Here is a 19,272-nt window from a genome sequence, read left to right as displayed (position 1 = left end):
GAAATAAGAGTTCTCTTCCACATGTTTTATTCCATGTAACTAAAACAAATGCTTTGGGAAGTTCCTACTAATTCACTGAAACGGTGACCTTGGCAACAGAGAAATGGAAATTTAAGTTAAAGATATTGTATTTCTTCTTAACCGTATAGACAAGCAAAGGCTTAAAAACAACCGCTCAGGAAGAGAGTAACTCATGTTACGCATAAAGGACTTGGCAGGCCTGAACACCGAAATTTCCAGAAGTGTTTGCGTGGCAAGAACTCAGTGCCAATCCACATATTTTAGCTACATTGGCCGGGTGCCCAGAGTACAAAAAAGCTGTGGAGCTGTGCAGTTCACTGGCTTCCCTGATGAGTTTCCATCCTGCAAGGCAACACTGGCTATGTCTCCTGCTACTTAAATTGTTACAAAATACCAGATGTGCTTAAGAAAGAGTAAGTGAATCCAAACCTTGGGTAGTCAGATAACCTATCATTAAAGTTTTGTGTTTTTTTTAAAATGCTGTCAGAGCTCCAGATTACTGTTTTGTTCTGTTTGCTTACGCCCTCTTGCTGGAAAGCCCCCCCCCCTCTCCCGGATGATGGGAACAAGACACAGGAGGAGTAGACAGTTCTGGAGCATTTGACAACTTTGTTTACAATCACACCCCTGCGCATCTGAACCATGTGAGAAAGTAAAGGCTAAGCAGATTCCCTCTGCCCTCGGCAAAGAGTCTGAAGGCAGTGGAAAAGCCGCAGGAAGGAGTACAACAAAGCAAAAAGAATCGGGATCGTGTTTCTCTATCCCCATGGAGGGCAGTGGAAGAAAACAACAGAGCTGTTCTGATTCTCTCCCCCTTGGACAGCCAGCGATCCCTTATGTGAAAAGATTGCACAAACAGACCTCGTCTAATGGTAATCAAATCCCCACAGCTTGCTAAAAGGCTGGGTGTGACATTGGTGGTGCATACTTCCATGGATTTTATGCACCAGGTGGCACACGTACCCCTTTTCCAGCTGATCTCAGTTTTAGAAATATTTTTACAGTGACTATCTGTACAAGGTGACTTATGCCCAGTCCTCCGACTTGCAGCCATTGCAGTGTCCCTATAGTCCCGTGAATAAAATTTGGACCCTTGGCAACTGGCATGTATTTACAGTGGTTGTAAAATCCTGGGCAGTGGCGAAATTCATAAAGAATTAGTACCAGTTCTATGGGTGTGGCTTGGTGGGCATTGCAGGAGAAGGATACTGCAAAATCTCCATTCCCTCCCCACTCCAGGAGAAGGATACTGCAAAATCTCCATTCCCACCCCACGCCAGGAGAAAGTTACTGCAAAATCCCCATTCCCACCCCACTCCAGGAGAAGGATACTGCAAAATCTCCATTCCCACTCCACTCCAGGGGAAGGATACTGCAAAATCTCCATTCCCACCCCACTCTGGGGCCAGGGAGAGGTGGTATTTGCGGGTTCTCTGAACTACCGTATTCAAAATTTCCACTACCAGTTCTTCAGAACCTGCTGAATTTCACCTCTGATCCAGGGGTCATGTAATCACTATTTGTGACCTTCCAAACAGTTTCCAAAAAGCAAAGATAATGTGGAAGCCGGATTCACTTAATGACCACATGATTCACTGAACGACTATGACTTTAAAAAGTTGTGAAATCGGACTAAGTGATTCCATCATTTAGAGATGGAAATTTTGGCTCCAATTCACATCATCGATGCTGTAGAATTCTGCAGTAGCCAGTTAGATTTTAGCACCACCAAACTAGGTTTCCTGCCTAAGCAGGGGTTGGACTAGAAGACCTCCAAGGTCCCTTCCAACTCTCTTATTCTATTCTATTCTATTCTATTCTAGGATTGTGAACATGTTTTCGCCTAGGAGTACATGAAACAATTCCAATAACAGCATATGTGCATTTGTATATCTTCATGTTTCCTCATTCCTCTTTTCAACTAATAATAAGAAATAGGCAAAAACCCACTGGAGGTCAGTTTGAACCATGAGCTCCAAGGACATTTGCTTCTGCATTGAAACTGCCCTCTTGCTTGTAGATACTATCTGACCCAATGTTTCTTTTAGGTGGTGGCCTGAGGCAAATGGAAATGCTTTGCTAAAGATGAAACTACTTTGAAACAGTTCTGTCCTTAGTAACTTATTCTGAATAATGTTTAATATTAATTTATTTGGAGATTTCTATTCCCTGCCTATTTCTGCATTCTTTACGTGATTGAGCTATAGCAGGGGTTGGCAACCTTAAACACCCAAAGAGCCATTTGGACCCGTTTCCCACAGAAAAGAAAACACCAGGAACCACAAAGGTCCTAACCTGAAGCCCCTCATTCAATTCTGGAGGCAACTGGAAAGCCAGTTCACCCCCCCCCCCCCAAGAGTCTCTTCCTAGAGCAGCATCCTTTTTCCTCTACTTGTCCTAACTGAAAGCCCTATCAATTGTGGAGTCGACTGGCAAACCCACCACCTGCTATAGAGTCTCCTCCTGGTGCACTGTGCTTCCCCCCCCCCCCCCGTAACTGGAAGCTCCTTTCAAAATTGTGGCACCGACTGGCAACAGGGAGCCACAGCAGGGGGATGAAAGAGCCATATGTGGCTCCAGAGCTGCTGGTTGCTAACCCCTGAGCTATAGCAACGGGACAACCAGTTTCACCATCTCTCTTTATGCCCACAGGATATATTGGTGTCTTTGCTACAATGGCTTCAGAGTGGTGGCTATGTCAATGTCTCCAAGAATATTTTCTGGTTTTGTTTTGTTTGTGTAGATATTTCTATCTCAATGCTGAGCATGCACCATTCTATTAACATAGATTTCTGGTTGTTGTGGTGTGAGATACAAAACTGTAATTTCCATTTTTATTATTTTAGAAATTCTTTATGATTTTAATGTTTTTAATGCTATAAGCTTCCCGGAGTCACTTCAAAATGAGACAGGCAGCAAATAAATTTAATAAATAAAACACAATTGATATAACCTCAGACCTAGAACTTTCATCTTTCAGCAATGCAAGCAGCAGGGTATTTGGTCACCAAAGTTTAATATCTAACACATCAGGACTATAGAAAGTCTCAAATTCTGTTTGTGATTGAGAATGCTTGACATTTGCTGGGCAATATGGGAAAATAGAATCGCAATTATTTTACCTTTTTGATCAAATATTTTCCTCTACTCTTATAGGAATGCCATAAAAACCTCAGCAGCTGTGTGTGTTTTCTTAAACATTCACACATACAGTTTTAAAATGTATTTGGGGGGAGGGGGGAGGAGGTGGAAAAAGGCCATTTTCTTCCAGTGAAAAAGTTTGTGGTTAAGGCTTAGCATTGGGAATGGAATAAGAAAAAGATCACCATGTTTATCTAAGTTGTTTTTATTATCCCAATGGAAAGTCTGGCAAAACTGCACAGATTTGAAACTTATCAAGAATCAGAACTGTAAAAAATGCATTTATTTTGTCCACTGCAGTAAAAGAATCAGCAAGAAAAGAGACAGCTAAATTATATTGAGAAGTAAAGAAGAAACATAAGTATTTATGCCCAAAATAAAAAGTCAGAAGACAGATCTAGGAAGCATACCAAACCCAGCTGAAGCACTGTCCCACAACAAAGGCAGGCTGTGATGATGTGAACTCATCACAGCAGGTAACCCAGTTTTGATTGAGTTGAGTCACTACAGCCCAGAGGCAGCTAAGTCAACTTCTTGACTTGTTCTTTCAGTTGCATAATGTGCCAGTCAAGCATTTAGGAATGCAATAAATGTTTGCTCACCGGGACACAGGTAAGCCATGGCCGTCTCTCAGACAATCAGCTGAGGGTGGAAGTTGGCTACTTGCTTAAGTGATTCCCACGCAGAGGTTCTCACATGAATTAAATCAAGTCAGTTTCTGGGAAGGCCAACTCCTCCTCCCACTTTATGTCCCCAAATGCTACAACTTATAATTGGTGAGGCCTCCATCCAAGTCTAGAGTCTGTGACATCATGGAAAGCATGTATTTATTCTGATAGCCTTTATATAAAGCTTTTTTAAAATGTTCTTTTGGTTTGGGAGGATAAGTCTTTCCAGGGGAGGTATACTATTCTCTTGCAGAATTTCCTGCATAGCTTTTAAAAAATCCAGCAGAAAATGGAAAACTGCAGCTGCTTTTGTCAGTAACTTTCTACACCTCAGGACATATTTGTTGGAAGACTCTGTCTTCCAATTCTAGCATGAAGCTAAATATTTCCTTGTTTAAAAGATATTGTCCCTTTTATCCTAAGAGCCAACCTACTGCAGCAAAATTCTTTTCTTCTTCACTTTTGCAAAAAATAGCTCCACTATCCGTGAACCAGTGGTGGGTTGCAGATGGTACGCCCCGGTACAGCCGTACCGATGCCTGCCGGGAACACCGGGTACTGTTTCGGTACAGTATTCCGGAGGGCCCACTCGAGCTCCTTATCTGTATTTGAGCTCTTCAGCGCTTCCGTGCATGTGCAAACAGCGTACGGCGCCCTGTGAGATGCTCCACCAAGCTGCTGGAGCATCACAGAGGTAAGGACACATGTGTGCGTTGCACATGTGTGCTGCACGCTTGCATGTGGGACACTCTGGGCCCCATTGAACCGTACCGGTTGCAACGGGATCCAGAATCCACCACTGCCCTGAACCATGATTAAAGCTACTACATGGCACAGAACAGACTGTGGGAACCTGGAGCCCAATAGACCTGGGATGTTCTCCATCTAGATACAAACTCCAAAGAGATTTATTTTCAAATTAACTTTAAAATGTAGAAACATGTCTTGAAGTCCAAACATCTTGAAGTTGCCATTTCTGAAAAACACCACCCTAATGGAAGCTGTTCTTTTCTTGAGCTGTTTCTTGTTTAGGAGATGTGTAGAATGTTCTGACACTAATCAATTTATAACCTTTAAGAGATACGTTTTGATCTTGTCTTATTGACTGACCAAGGAACAAGATGGAAATGTTGAAAATATGCTCTGTAATGGCTGGATTCATACATTGCAGTAAACTATTGTTGGCTAAAGAAGCTATCCTGGCCTGATTACATAAAACAATAAACTATAGCTTTTAAGCTACAATAGCTAGTTTTACACACTGCAATAGACAAAACCCAAAACAAACTACATTAGCCATAGTGCTATATGTGAACCCCACATTTTTCTTTTATAAAGATTTTGCAATGGAGAATAGCATTTACAACATGATCTTAGCAAAGAGAATTGAAGGATTTACTTCCAAGCAATGACATATTAGATTAAATATAAAGCTAGCTATGCAAATAAAAGATTACATAAACCTGCTGCAGTATAGGCAATAGACACTTACTGAGAACATACACCCTGAATTTATCTTAACACCTTTCACAGGAATGAACTGACAATTATTTGAAGTGACTCATACTTCCCAAAACATACTTTCCCTAACTTTTAAACAACCCCTGATAGTCTCTAAACATTATGTGAAGAAAACTATTTGTAAGATACCTTACATATTATTGAAGAAACATACCTACAGCATATAAAATATTCCTTCCCTAATCTGGAATTTTCTAAGTGAATTAGCTTCCAGAAATGCTGGCTTGAAATGCTGGAGCCAGAAGTCCCATTCTGCCCACCCAGAAAAATGAATCTGATATTGTTCCTGGTTGAAATCAAAGCTCATTAGGTGATTACATAAACAGCAGCTCACAAAATGCAGCTGCTTATACCCTATAGTATACCCCTTTGTTGCTTATTTGACTAAACTCTGATAAACACATTTTCAAGCAAAGGCCCCAAAACACAGAAAGATATCAAAGGAAACAGTTTTAATCTGAACCACCATTCTGAGAGGTGCTTTCAATTTGCAGGGACAAAGCTGAAGTGTCTGTCTGTCTGTTTGTCCGGAAAGTCTAATGCAGCTCTGTAACCGTTCAGTTGCTCTACACTGCAGGCATTATTAATTCAGGCCCTACAAATTATTTGATTGATTCGCTGGACTCACATGGTCATTTTGTATATTTGTAGATCTGCAGCACTGATATTTTCTCTCCAGTTTGTGCAATATCACATTAAATAAACATTAGATAACGTGGCTATGCTACAGAATTACTTCAGCTGTTCTTTTCTTCTCTTTTCAGGAACTATTGAACTGCTGGATGAACGCTGTGGAATCTAGCAGCAGGTCTCCAGTTAGTTTGATAAGCAACAGTTTCCAACCTGTTTGAGCTGGTACTCTGGTAGGTAAAATGTTTTTACTTAACTTTATCTATAAACTAGAACATTGCATGTTTGTGGTTTATTTTTTATCCAGCCAATATTCAAAGCAGCTATTAAAGAATAATGCCATAATAATTAAAGCATAGTACAGTCATTAAAACGAGTGCAGCAAGCTTTTCAACTTAAATCTCTGGGACTACACCATAATGGTTAACTGTTAGAACAGGACAGAGTATAAGGTGACCATAAGCTCTGGAAACTCTTTGGGTGAGATTGGGCCACTGTCTTTCAACCCAATCTATTTCACTGGGTGGTTCTTTGGGAAGAAAAGGAAAGTAAATCCCCGGATACAACCCCTTGAGCTTTTGTATTACCAAGACAATTGAAGTTGGATTCAAGAGATGCCTTAGAATTCTCTGTTTATTCTACTGTGTCTTGTAGAACCTACCCTATTTCCCCTGATAACAAGACCCAACTGGAAAATAAATCCTAGCATGATTTTTCAGGATGCTCGTAATATAAGCCCCACTCTCAAAATAAGCCCCAGTTAAGATTGTCAGCCATTTAATATATTTCCCCCCCAAAATAAGACCTAACCAGAAAATAAGCCCTTTGGAGCAAAAATTAATATAACATCTGGTCTTATTTTCAGGGAAACACAGTAGTTTGACTGTGGAGTATAGAATGGTAGAAGATCATACAGTGGGGAATCATAAAATTAACCCTTGGGGGAGGGAGGTTGGTTGGATTTGTTGTTATTGGTTTGATTTTGGTAGTACTTTATGAAATGCAGAGCTTTCCCAAAAACATTTAACAGGAAATTGGCCCGTGGGAAGAGTTACTGATGTTTGGAGAAGTGGAGGTAAATGAACATTGCAATATTCCCATAGTAAAGGGGAAACCCTGAGCCCTTAAACATTATGAATGGTGCTGATATTTACATTTAAAAGAGGCTCAAAATAGCAAAGAGATTTGTTAGATTGCTGGACGGGGGCTGGGAAGAAGACTCAGGTGCAGACACGGATGACTGAAGGACTTCAAGCCAATCACTGTCTGCCCATGTAACCTACTTCGTCTAAATGTTGTGAGGATAAAGTCTTCATTTTAGAGCAGAGTATTTGCCTAAAGGCAGAATGATAGCATCAAAATAACCAAAGCAAAAAAATGTATCTTATGATTAACGATTGTAACTATGATTTATGATCTTGTTGTCTGTTGGTACACTGAGGTCTTATGCAATGGAGACAAATTCCTCGTGTGTCCAGTCACACTTGGCGAATAAAGAGTTCTATTTTGTCCTATTCAAAATGTTGTGTACTGCTCAGAGTCACTTGCTTGGGAGCTGGGTGGCTATATAAATAATATTAAAATAAATAAAATAAAAGACTCTCTCTAATAGATACATACTTTTTCTTATCTTCTTTTGAGTGAAGGAATGCTAACTCTAGACTCGAGTTCTATTATATTCTCAGAACATACGTAATTCTCTCCAGACATAGAATCCATCACACAAGTCTTCTCGTGACCACTCAAAACTGACTGCCAACAGAAATGCAACCTTTTTTAATTGGGCAAGCCTTAGTGACACAAAAATGTGGAAAAGTCATGCTATGGTTATTGGTCTCTTGTCACTTCACTGTGGTTTGTACCTGGAAAATGAGCTAGTCTTTGAAAGCTTTCCTTGGTAATAGTTCTGAATATTCATCAAAGATTTCTTTGCAATTGAGAATGAGGCTTCTGATTATTCAAGGCTGACAGTCTAGTTATAGTACAAGCTGTGCCATTAAAAACCTCTGCAAGTACAGCTACATTATTTATTCACCTACAGCCAAAATAGCTCTATAGTTAGTATATGATGTCAGTAGATTGTTTGGATCCCTGGAAAATAGGCCGGGAATCGCCTCTCACATGATACATGAAGTCAGTGATAAGTGCTTCTCTTCCGTGACTGAAAAACTAGAAATGGGCAAGGTTCAAGAGAGTCTGGGACGTGGAAAGTATTGCTCAGGATCTCAGAATAAAATCTGGCATTTGGCATGTTCAGGATGCTGCTTCACCCTCCACATATTCAAATCTTGGTGTGCTGCTTTGACCCAAATGATTCAAACAAACAAAACAACTGCATACAAGCATTCCAGAGATTTTGAACATGAAGGTTTGTTTTTGCCTTGTCTTTTTTTAAAAAAATATTAACTGAGTGAATTTAAAGTTAATCTGTAGTCGTTTATTTTTAGTAGCATTCTTGCAACAATTAGAACCTGCAAGAAAATGATTCTACAACACATGTATATATGTCCTGACTTTTTAACCATTTGCAATCTCAAAATTCAGGATTTAAAGAGTATTATTCTGAGCTGACCTTCATAAGAACGTTGATAAAATATAAGCATTTGTGAAAGTAACACACTTCCCAACCTGCTGTCCTCCATGTATGTTGTATTCCAAGTTCTCAAACTCACTTCCAGGATGGGCCAGCAAGAGTTGACATGCACTTTTGAGTGTGTGTATGTGTGTGCGTGCGTGCGTGTATGTGTGTGTGTGTGTATACACGCCCTGGGATTGTCTGGCGATCTTCCATCTGAACACTAACAGGCCTTATCCTACTTAGCTTTGGAGCCTATACATATTCAGCTATTTCTGCCATTTCCCAATTTTATGGCTGACTGCAATGCAAAGAATTCATAACTAACCAGCACTCTTGTTCTTGGGCCAAAAGCTAAACTATATATTGATAATTCTCCTCAAGGAAAATATCTAGTTACTAAAAAATGAGTCTTACAAATTTCATCTTTTAAAAATTTCCTCAGAGCAAGCAGTCCAGGAAGAAAGAAAGCTGCACCAAAAGGTTTTATATGCCAGTCAGTCATGATTAACTGTGATGGATTTACATATATAAAACGCAACCTTGATTTAACAAGCAACACTGCACCATTTTGTTCCAATATTTTGGCACTGGGTCAGTCAATGATTGTTTCATCATTTTTAGATGTTACCTGTACAGATGAATATAAACATTTGAATACACAACGTTCCATTATCAGAATGTATGTTTATGCTTAGTGAGAGTGAAGCAAATGAGATAAGGTGCATTTAAACCCTAGGAGGAGAGGGGATTTAAAAAGACAAGGGGAAATGCAATCAGTAAGTTGAATAGACTTCTTTAGTAAGAATGATAAATGAGGGAAAGCTACAGAACCCTGCAGAACCAGAAATAAATATTTAGTTGTTGATTTCTGGAATCTCCTGCACTGCAAAGTTAGTTCTCTATCTCATTTACTTTATAGTTCCTTTTCAGATGGATTAAAAATGATAGCCTAATTCAATCACCTCTCTTTAGGTCACAAAAGGATATATATCTCAGGACATCTATGGGGAAGAACTGGCACTCTTCTTTCAAAGCACCACTCCAGCTGCCAACTGCCTCCTCACAAGATTTTGAGAGGCATTGCCTCAGGAGTCCACCTCCAGAGAATTTCAAAGTTAAAAGCATTGAGAAATTATCTAGATAATTGCAGATCGAAAGCAATATACTTTATGAGGAATTTTCCACTGTGGCCACCTGAAGGTAGAACCTGCTATTTCTAATTCTAAAGCCAGCATAGACTTTATCACACAGGAGGACCTTCATTCAACTTTCAGGTTTCAAAGGCATGAAGTCTTTAGGCATTTTAAAGGTTAATCAAAATTCAGGATTCATGGGGTTTCTTCTGATGACTCAGAGGAACAGACAAATTAGTCTGCTGAAGAACATAAAAATAAAAGTATCCATGAAAGCTAATTCTTATTCTTGTGTCTACCTCTCCAACTCATATTTATTTCCACCATTGCATATGTTTTCACAGCGAGCTCAGTATGACTCTGCATGTGCAACTATCTGCCTCTAACCCAGGACAAAATAAGTGGTGCTGCAATATCTCTCGTCCAGTGGGATAACTCAATTAGACCATGCTTTCTTTGGACCTATCAACCCCATATTGAGGTGATTTCAAATGACCTATTCTTCTCCATGGAGAGACTCGTCCCATTAATGCCTAGGTCATCCTTTGCAAGGCTTTTAGCTGTATCTGCCATAGTTCCATATTAGCAGAAGCCTGTCTAATATTTACTGCTTTTCATTGTCATAAAAAAAGGTTTTGTTTGATCTGCACTGTGTTTGGGCAAAAATTCTGTTTACCTGGAAGAACTTTGCTTGATTTCAGTACCATAAGAACTTGTGAATGCCTCCATATCTAAGGTATTTTGTTTGCTTATGAAAGCTAATGATGATACAGAACTTGAATTATCGCTTCTTAAAATCAGTTTTACATGCATTCATTTACTTTTAGCCTTGGGTATATCTTCAAGGTATTACAAGATGCTTTAAACAAAGAGTATTTGTCTACATAAAAGGGATTCCCTTTATAAGAACAGAGGAACATACACAGTGTCTTTTATTAAAAGAAATTGTTCACTGAAATTGATGCATGGTATGCTTAACCGTGACTATCCACCTTCTTGAGTCTGCAAAATACACTGAACCATAAAGTAACCCAATGTACTGGCTTTGCATACAACCAGTTCAAATGTCATTGCATCGTGAGTGATTCAGTGACTATGTAAACCCAGCCACTGAGAAAGTACAGCATTCCCATCACAGAGGTTTCCCAGAATAGGATGAGCAGGATGGCCCTTAGCCAGTCCTTTCGAAGCCAAACAGGGCGGGGAGGGGACCTCATAAGGAGATATGCACCAATGGCATTTCTTCCACCAGAGCCCTTGAATAGCAATCCCCAATTAGTATCAACCAGCGCAGGGTTGGTTCCTGTACCAGTTGGTACTGGTTCTCTTCATGTGCACTTTGCTTCGGCATGCATTGCTCACGCATGTGCAGTTGACTGAAAATTGTTCTGCGCACGTGCAGAAACATGCCAGCAATGGCATAAGAGACTGAGGAACCGGTTTGGGGGTGTCGCCAGCCTGGGTCACTGCTGATTCTGCGACCCAGGCCAGATCACCACTACCGGTTCAGCTGAACCGGGAGCAACCCACCTCTGAACCAGTGGGGCTGGACTAGAACTTCCGTATTCTCTAGCCAGCATAGCCGTTGAGTAGGAGGAGGAGAATTGGTAGTTTGGGCAAGCTCTGTACATGATCCATATAAATAATTTTCCTGAGAACTGCACTCAAAGCCAGGAATCATTCCCTTTTCCTTAGTTTTTCAGAGGTCATGTAAACTAGCATTTAAGTTATCAGGTCATCGTAATTCTCTAAGTCACATTTCCCTCCTTTCAAGGAAGATCCCATTCTCTTCCTCTTCCCCCACACCTGCCCCGGAAAGGAGTCCCAAACATGATGGCCTGCTCCAAGCTGCCCCAGGATCAAGCCACGTGTATGATAACAGCACCTATTAAATGGGATGTTTGCCCAGGGAAAAAAAGGTTCACTTCTTGCAGAACCACTTTTCAAAAGGATGGAATGAATTGCTTTAAAGTCACCTCATGCAATTATTTCAGGACAGCCAGCTTTAACAAACATTTTATTTTTTTTATTTTTTAAATATTTTTATTAAGCTTTTTTAAAACATTAAAAAACAAAACACAAATTTCCACTCATTACAGCGACTTCATATCAGTATCGTCAATATTATTCATATTTGCATAAGCTCCATTTCTATATGCTCTAATGTTTATGTTTGTTTATGTTTATTTAATTTGTATGCTGCCCCACTCCCGAGGGACTAGGTGGGGGCTAACAACCAAAGGAGGGGGGGGATACAAATAGGACAAAAGACAGACAGAATAAAAACAACAACAGTCATAACGATTCAAGTGGGGCTGGAAATTCATCATATATTATATAATATATTCTATGTTGTATAATATCATATAATAACTTAAAACATACTAATATTTACAGATTTATACAGTGTTATCATATTTGTTGTAAATACTACTTAGTTTTTATACAGTATCTCACATCTATTGTCCAACCATTTATACCATCTGTTCCACACTTTATAGTACTCTGATTCTTCTCTATCCTTCAGTTCCATGGTCAACCTATCCATCTCTGGACACTCAATTAAAAAGCATTTTAAATGATTTTGTGGCATAACATTCTACCCATAAAATCTGAAGAAGGATCAGGAAGAATACGGAAACATGTGCTTCCCCACTCCCCATCCCCATACCGAAGGCACTATGCAGGGCAGACAGGGTCAGACCAACTGGGAATGGAACAAATTACAGCAGAAAATAAGAGGAGAATACACCATCAGAGTTGTCACAAGAATCCACATGAATCCTTTTCTTCTACTGTCTTAAATATAATAGAGCCAGTTGCTATAGAAACTAGTGTAAAAGCTCCCTCACAGCAAAGCAGGGAGGCAAGGTCGAGAAATGAAAGGGACTATAGTATTTTAAAGCCATTTATAAGGGATACTAAAGAATGAGATTAACAAAATTCATCATTTGTACCCAGGCTCTATCACATTGTGATTTATATCACAGGGAGTGAAATGAAGAGGTACAAGTCATACTGGTGAATTATAAGTTTGCAGTAGAGTGAATTTAACACAAGGTTAGACATTTTCGGCAATCGACTGTTTACTACAATCCGGCTATTAAGCACTTGTTTTTCAGAACTGTGCACTGTCATGGTCAGAAAGTAATAATAATTTATTTCCCACTACTCTGAAAAAATGGATTGTTTTCTACATCTTTAGAAGTTAGTAGAGATTTAACTTCAGTCTTCAATGTACACCCATATCTTCAGAAGATATATATCTTCCTTAGGCACTGAAGGTGGCTGGGTGACTTTGAGCCAGTCGCTCTGTCTCAGCCCTGAACTGGGTAATTGAAAAACTTATATTTGCCAACTTGCCTGGAACTAGCATTGTAGATTACAGTCTGTAATTTTCACTGAATAGGCCTTTCAGTGGATTGCTTAAGGATGATGAAGACGATGATATGTTATAGATGAGATGCTTCTTTGTTTGACATTCTACAGTAGGGGTGGGGAATCATGGCCCATGCTGGCTCAGGAATTCTGGGAGTTGAAGTCCACAAGTCAAAAAAGGCCATGGTTCCCTGCCCCTGTTCTACAGTGAAAGTTATTAGGTTCTCATGTGCGTTGGGAGAGAACACTAGTGGTATTCAGCCAGTTCTGACCAGTTCTGGCAAAACGATAGCAGAAATTTTGAGTAGTTCGGGGAACTGGCAAATACCATCTCTGGCTGGCTCTGCCCTCATCTATTCACAGAGTCCCAGCTGATTGGCTGGGTCTTCCTCTGTTGCCCTGAATGGAGCTGGAAAGCAGGTTAGTGGGGTGGGGAGGGAATAGAGATTTTACAGTATCCTTGCCCTGGAGTGGGGTGGAAATGGAGATATTACAGTATCCTTGCCCTGCCACATCCACCAAGCCTTGCCCACCAAGCCATGCCATGCCCACAGAACCAGTAGTAAATTTTGAATCCTACCACTGGGAGAGTTATCCTTTGAGTTACACATGCTGTCCTAACTCATCAACCGTGATTGCTGCGCATAAGCTTAAGGACAATCTACTTATCAACAGAAGTGTTGGACATGGCTATAAGCAAAGGCATCCCACAAGGCAACCAGTCAGTGTATCATTATAAATATATTAAGTAATCTATCAGAATACAGTGTACCTCATTGTCAGTCATTGTCAGAAATTGAAAATAGAGAAAAGTTAATTAATTTCCAGCTGAAGCTATACATGTAGCTTTCATTGTTACTCTATCCAATTTAAGAGGGTTAATCCAGGAAGATGGAACTTTTCAGTTTAACATATCCAGAAGGCATCTACATGCAGAAGGATGAACTAGATTTTAATACCATTTTTAATACAAAAAAATCAACATGTTTACAAATTTGTTTGGATTGACACTTTGCTCTCCCAATACATATGAAATATGATAGGTAAGAATCCATATTGTCTTTATCCACAAAGGGAGGCAGAAGAAAGAGCAGAAAAAAGTAGTTTCTAGCAAGAATAAGACAGATACTAATCTAGCCTTCTTTGGCATGCACCACACTGCTGGCACATTGAGCCTGCTGTGCTACACTTGAGAGACCCAAATTGCTATTCAAGTCACAGTGCCAGCGATAAAAGTTAGAAGGATAAAGCCCAAAGGAACATGTATCTTCTGACAGGGAAACTTTGAGTCTGCTCACCCCACCAGAATAATGATTAGCGCCTGTCATGCTCAGCCAGAGCAACTATAGTTGTTGTCACTTCTGCTGAAGCTTTTGAAAAGCAAAGGCTGGAGCCCCCAATTTGCAGTCTCCAAAGTATCTGAAATCATGAGCATCTTTAATATGATTGTCAAAAGCTTGCAATCACTTTGAACTTCACCCTTCCAAAACAAATGGACAAACAACTACAACCATATTGGCAAAATTTATTTGTTGCATGCAAGACTGCAAATATGTCAGTCAAGTTCTCTGTTGTGTATCTATAAAGCTGTGCATCTCCTGAATGGCTGAACCAAAGAGTTAGGATGCTGTGCTACATTTCATTCAACAATTCATTGGCTACTGATAGTCATTGCTCAACATAGTCCAACCTGTCTTAATATGCACAACACAAGATATGTAAAAATATGGTTATGGAATGATATGGAGAAAACTAGAGATTTGTTATACTCCATTACTTTAAAACTGTCTCAAGATTTGCATGTCAACCACACACACACACACACCCAATTGCAGGTCATTTCATATGCAGTATTCATTCAAAGCACATGGAAATCAGCTTTCCCCAACCAGATAACCTCTAAATATATTGGCAGCACCCAAAATTTCAAGTCAGAGTGTTGAATGGCTTTGGAAAGTCTTAGACTTGTAATCCAACATATCTAGTAGATATTAGATTGGACTGGCACAAAGCAAATATCTTTCTCTGAATAAAGTTGAAATTTGGTTAATGTAGTTTCCTGCTTTTTCCCGTCACATTTCTCTCTTTTCAAAGCATTAAAGAATCATAGAGCTGAAGCTATGCTGGCCACCAAATCCATCTCCTCCCAAGGTCAGAAATTTAAATGAAAGCATCCCTGACAGATGGCTATCCTGCTGCTGCTTAAAATCAGCCTCCTGCCTTCCTTTCCTTTTTTGTGGTCTATTATTTATACAAATGTTACCCTGCCTTTCTGCCTGAAGAGAACTCAAGGCCATGAGTATACCAATAAAAAAGCAGATTTTTTTTTTAAATGATAAACAGTTGTAACAACTATTAACCTATTCAAACTACAAAGATCCATCCAAAGAAGTCTTTATTTCTTTCTTGAAAACAGAAATATTACTTTCTGTGGAATTGTGCTGAGGCTCCAAACAACTTTGGAGAACCAAACTTGGAAGATAAAGGCACTGAATTAGGGCCTCTTCTGTTGATCTTATGGATCTGGATGTGCATAGCAAGGTAAGTAGATTCTAATCTATTTAAGAAATTAAAATATTAAAAAACAAATTCAATACAGAATACATAAAACAATATGCTTTTGCTTTCCCTGTGCATTTAGATATTCTTCAAGGAAGCCTCGTGTAGAATGCATTGCAGCAGTTAAGCTGGGAAGTAATCAAGGCAAAGATAACTGCTGCCAGGTCAAGAAACATAACAAAAATATATATTACAGAAATATAAATGGGCAAATGCATTCCTAATCATATGGAAATGCAGAGATTTGCTTAGCACTACCAAACTATTAGTTGAATGTACACAGGAAGTGGAAAGTCCTTCCAGAACAAACTGAACCAAACCCCAGAACCTCATTTCCCATTGATCTACAAACCTCTGCGTTGCTTGTACTCATATGGATCAATGGCAGCTAGCCTTGATGGCAATGTGACTGCCTCTGAAGGCCATCTGCTCGGAGACAGATGGACTTCATTGTGCCATTGTTTGGCCAATATAAGAAAAGTCTGCAAGTTAGATGGGCCAGAGTTCCAATCCGGCAGGGGCAATGGTAGGGGTGGGCTGCTGGGTGTTGCATGGGTTCAGGCGATCCTCTAACTAGGATTCTGCCCAGTTTGGTGAACCCCCAAATGCAATCCCTGGCTGGCCACACCTATCCTGTCCCTCTCAGGAGTTGCCAGGCGGCCCGTTCATCATGCCAGGTAAGTGTAGGGCCCGCACGGAGGCTCGGGGATGGGGGAAAACGGGCCTACCGGAGGTTCCAGAAATCTGGAAACGGGCCTGTTTCTAGTCTCCAGAGCCTGGGAGAAGCAGTTTGTGTCCTCCTGGAGACTCGAGGAAAGCCTCCAGAGCCTAGGGAGGGCAAAAAACATCTCCCCACACACCGTGGTGCAGGAGGCTGACTAGCCACACCCACTATGGCCACGCCCACCCAGCAACAGGGCAGTGAACCCATTGCTGCAATTTTTGAAGCCCACCTCTGGGCAATGCTTATGTTTTTATGTTCCCATTCAGCCCTCATCAAACTTACACACAGAAGGGAATTAATTAACTGCTTCCTTGGAGATAGAACAGAGTTTAATACAGGATCACTGACATTTTGGGTATGCTTGTTCAATCAGTTCTGTATCCAGCAAACAGCAACATAATCTAAGCTACATTTTGATAACATTCTCTACCAAAACCTCATGGAAGACTTTGTCAAAAGTTTGGCTAGAGTCACAGTATACTATGTCCACCGCATTCCTCTAGTCAATTAAAAGGTCACTCTTTCAAACAAGGAGATCAGGCTAGTTGCCATGGTTTGGAATCAAGAACCAAGCAATGTGGGTTTTTTTTAATGATTTAATGATTACAGACTGACAAGTTAACACTGTTTCAGAATTTTGCCTGTACTGATATGTTTAGTTATCCAGCACATACCTACCTATCAGAGGTGGGTTGCTCCTGGTTCAGCCTGGTTTGGCCGAACCGGTAGTGGAATTCATGCCTGGGTCGCAAAACCAACAGTGACCCAGGCCTGCACGTCCCCAAACCAGTTCCCTCACCGCTGCTGGGCCACCACCATTTTGGTTTTTAGTGACTGCGTGTGTGCAGTTCACTGCAAATTGTTCTGTGCATGCACAAAGAACAATTTACATTGAACAGTGCACACACATGCATTGCACACAGGTTGCAAACTGGTAGTAAAACCAGCAGCAACCCACTCCTGCTACTTACTTACTTACCTATTTATTAGTTTGTTTATATCCAGTCTTTATTATTTTTATAAATAACTCAAGGAAAAACCTGGGTTGGTGTCTGAAGGCTCTTGGGTGTGGACAGGACAAAAGAGTCTTTTGCCGAACCCAAGTTGATGTTTGCTGAGAAGGGTGCTCTATTAGTTCCAGTTATATCTCTGGATTGGGTGGCATTGCCCCTAAAGGGGGGTCTAAAATTTGGAGTTTCTCCTGAACTCACAACTCACACCAGAGGTACTTTGCCCAATTTTGTAGTGGCCGATTTGCTGGCAAATTAGAGTCATCATGTATTTATTTAACAAATTTAGACACTGCCATCTCACTAAATGACTCTGGGCGGTCAGACACCATGTAACAGCTGTGTCAAGAGGTTTCCAAATACAATTTGAATTACCAATTCTAACCTATAAAGTCCAATACGAGTTGGCTCCGAAGTGCCGTCAGAACAGCCTTCTCTACACAGAATCAACTCATTCAATGTGTGCTCCCTAACACAATCTTTAAATAGTCTCCCATTACCAAGAAATTAAGGGAACTCCTGGAGGACTAGAACTCACAGTCCATCCGTCCCCCAAGTTAATCAACTAGACCTTTCAACCTTTGCATTCCACTCATCCCACCAGGGTTCAGTAAAGCCTGCAAAATTGTAATTGCTTTCCTGCATTGGGACTTCTAATTCTTGCTGTTTGTACCCTAAACACTGCACATTAATATAAAGACATTGGAATTTTTGAGCCTTGCAAACTGATTTATCCTTTCCTAGATTTACTATACTGTTCATTAGTGGGTGCCTCAGCAGCCTGTATATCCCACCGGTCCTATTCTTAGGACTTGATGTCACACTATTTTCTAGGTTGTCTTCTCCCTCTACCACAAGATACAATTTAAAGGCTCTGGAGTCAGGTCTGAAAGATGTCTTCAATTCTTCCTAATTTTCACGAGGTGCGGATGATCTCATGCTGGTAGTACTATGCTTATTTGTTTGGTCATCTCGAGCACTATGTCTTTTCTGTTGTAACTACTTACATGCTTACTTATTTGTTGCAGAATGCAGGCATAAGCTAGGACACACTCAGTTGTGTGGCTGGCAAATCTTCCCTGATTCTGAGAGAGCCTCTTTTAGGAATTAAGATCTGGATTGTGCCTTTTGCACTATAGGAAAATGAGGTCATATTTAAGGCAGCTGCAGATGAGCTATTTCTGGCTTGGGACACTTGGAATCAACACTGCTGTTAACTCCAGATGGACATCAAGTGAAGTCCATCTGTGTGATTTCTAAGTTCTTTGAGTCTCTGAGCTGGGGACTTTGTCAAAAAGAGATGTGCTGTGTGATGAATCAGTCAGCTTTTGTTGTCTGGAGCTGGACTCTATGACGAGTGGCAAGACTCATCTTCTTGGGAATATCTCAAACTTTAAAGGGCAGTTGAATGCAGCTGAAAAGGGCAGAAACATAATTTTCAGAAATACTTGTTTCTGGATCTATAATTATATGCATGAAGGGTTCACACTGTCCATTTAACTAATTAATAAGTAGTCAGATATATCAGTGAAAGCGTTATGATCTTTGAGCAATCATGAACAGATATTATAAACCAGAACTCCTTGTTCATGATTCAGTCTGATCTAAAGGTGCATCAAAAATGTATGCGAAAATAATCTATGTTGCAATTATATATTTAAAGCCTTTAATTTCTTAGTGACAAAACAATGAAAAAAACCCAAACTGTAGACTGGAAGAAATTATTCTGTAATTAACACCAAAGCTAGCACATATAATGTGAAAAGGAATTTAAAAACATCAGTATGTTTTCAACCATAGTTGCATCTAGACATTGAATGCATTGGGAGAAATCATAGTATGAATTGCCTACAATGTTCAGGATAAAGCCTTATGTGTTGCTTTATGTGGCTAATTTGTAAAGAATAAG

The 19,272-nt window shown here is 40.1% G+C and overlaps 1 long non-coding RNA gene across 1 annotated transcript; it reads left to right on the top strand.

The window, feature by feature from the left end:
- The first annotated feature begins 354 nt into the window (after positions 1-354).
- On the top strand, positions 355-16,090 carry LOC106543363 (uncharacterized). Its single transcript, XR_015697159.1, has 5 exons — positions 355-434; positions 6,116-6,214; positions 9,532-10,173; positions 15,487-15,611; positions 15,712-16,090. It is a non-coding gene; the product is annotated as an uncharacterized LOC106543363 (long non-coding RNA).
- The last annotated feature ends 3,182 nt before the right edge of the window (positions 16,091-19,272 follow it).

Source organism: Thamnophis sirtalis, unplaced genomic scaffold (genome assembly GCF_051295495.1).
Source record: "Thamnophis sirtalis isolate CommonGarterSnake01/CBP01778 unplaced genomic scaffold, rThaSir2_p1.2 scaffold_6, whole genome shotgun sequence".
In the NCBI taxonomy this organism is placed as follows: Eukaryota; Metazoa; Chordata; class Lepidosauria; order Squamata; family Natricidae; genus Thamnophis; species Thamnophis sirtalis.
The sequence above is the reverse complement of the archived record's forward strand: the minus strand, read 5'-3'. Positions and strand labels throughout refer to the sequence as shown.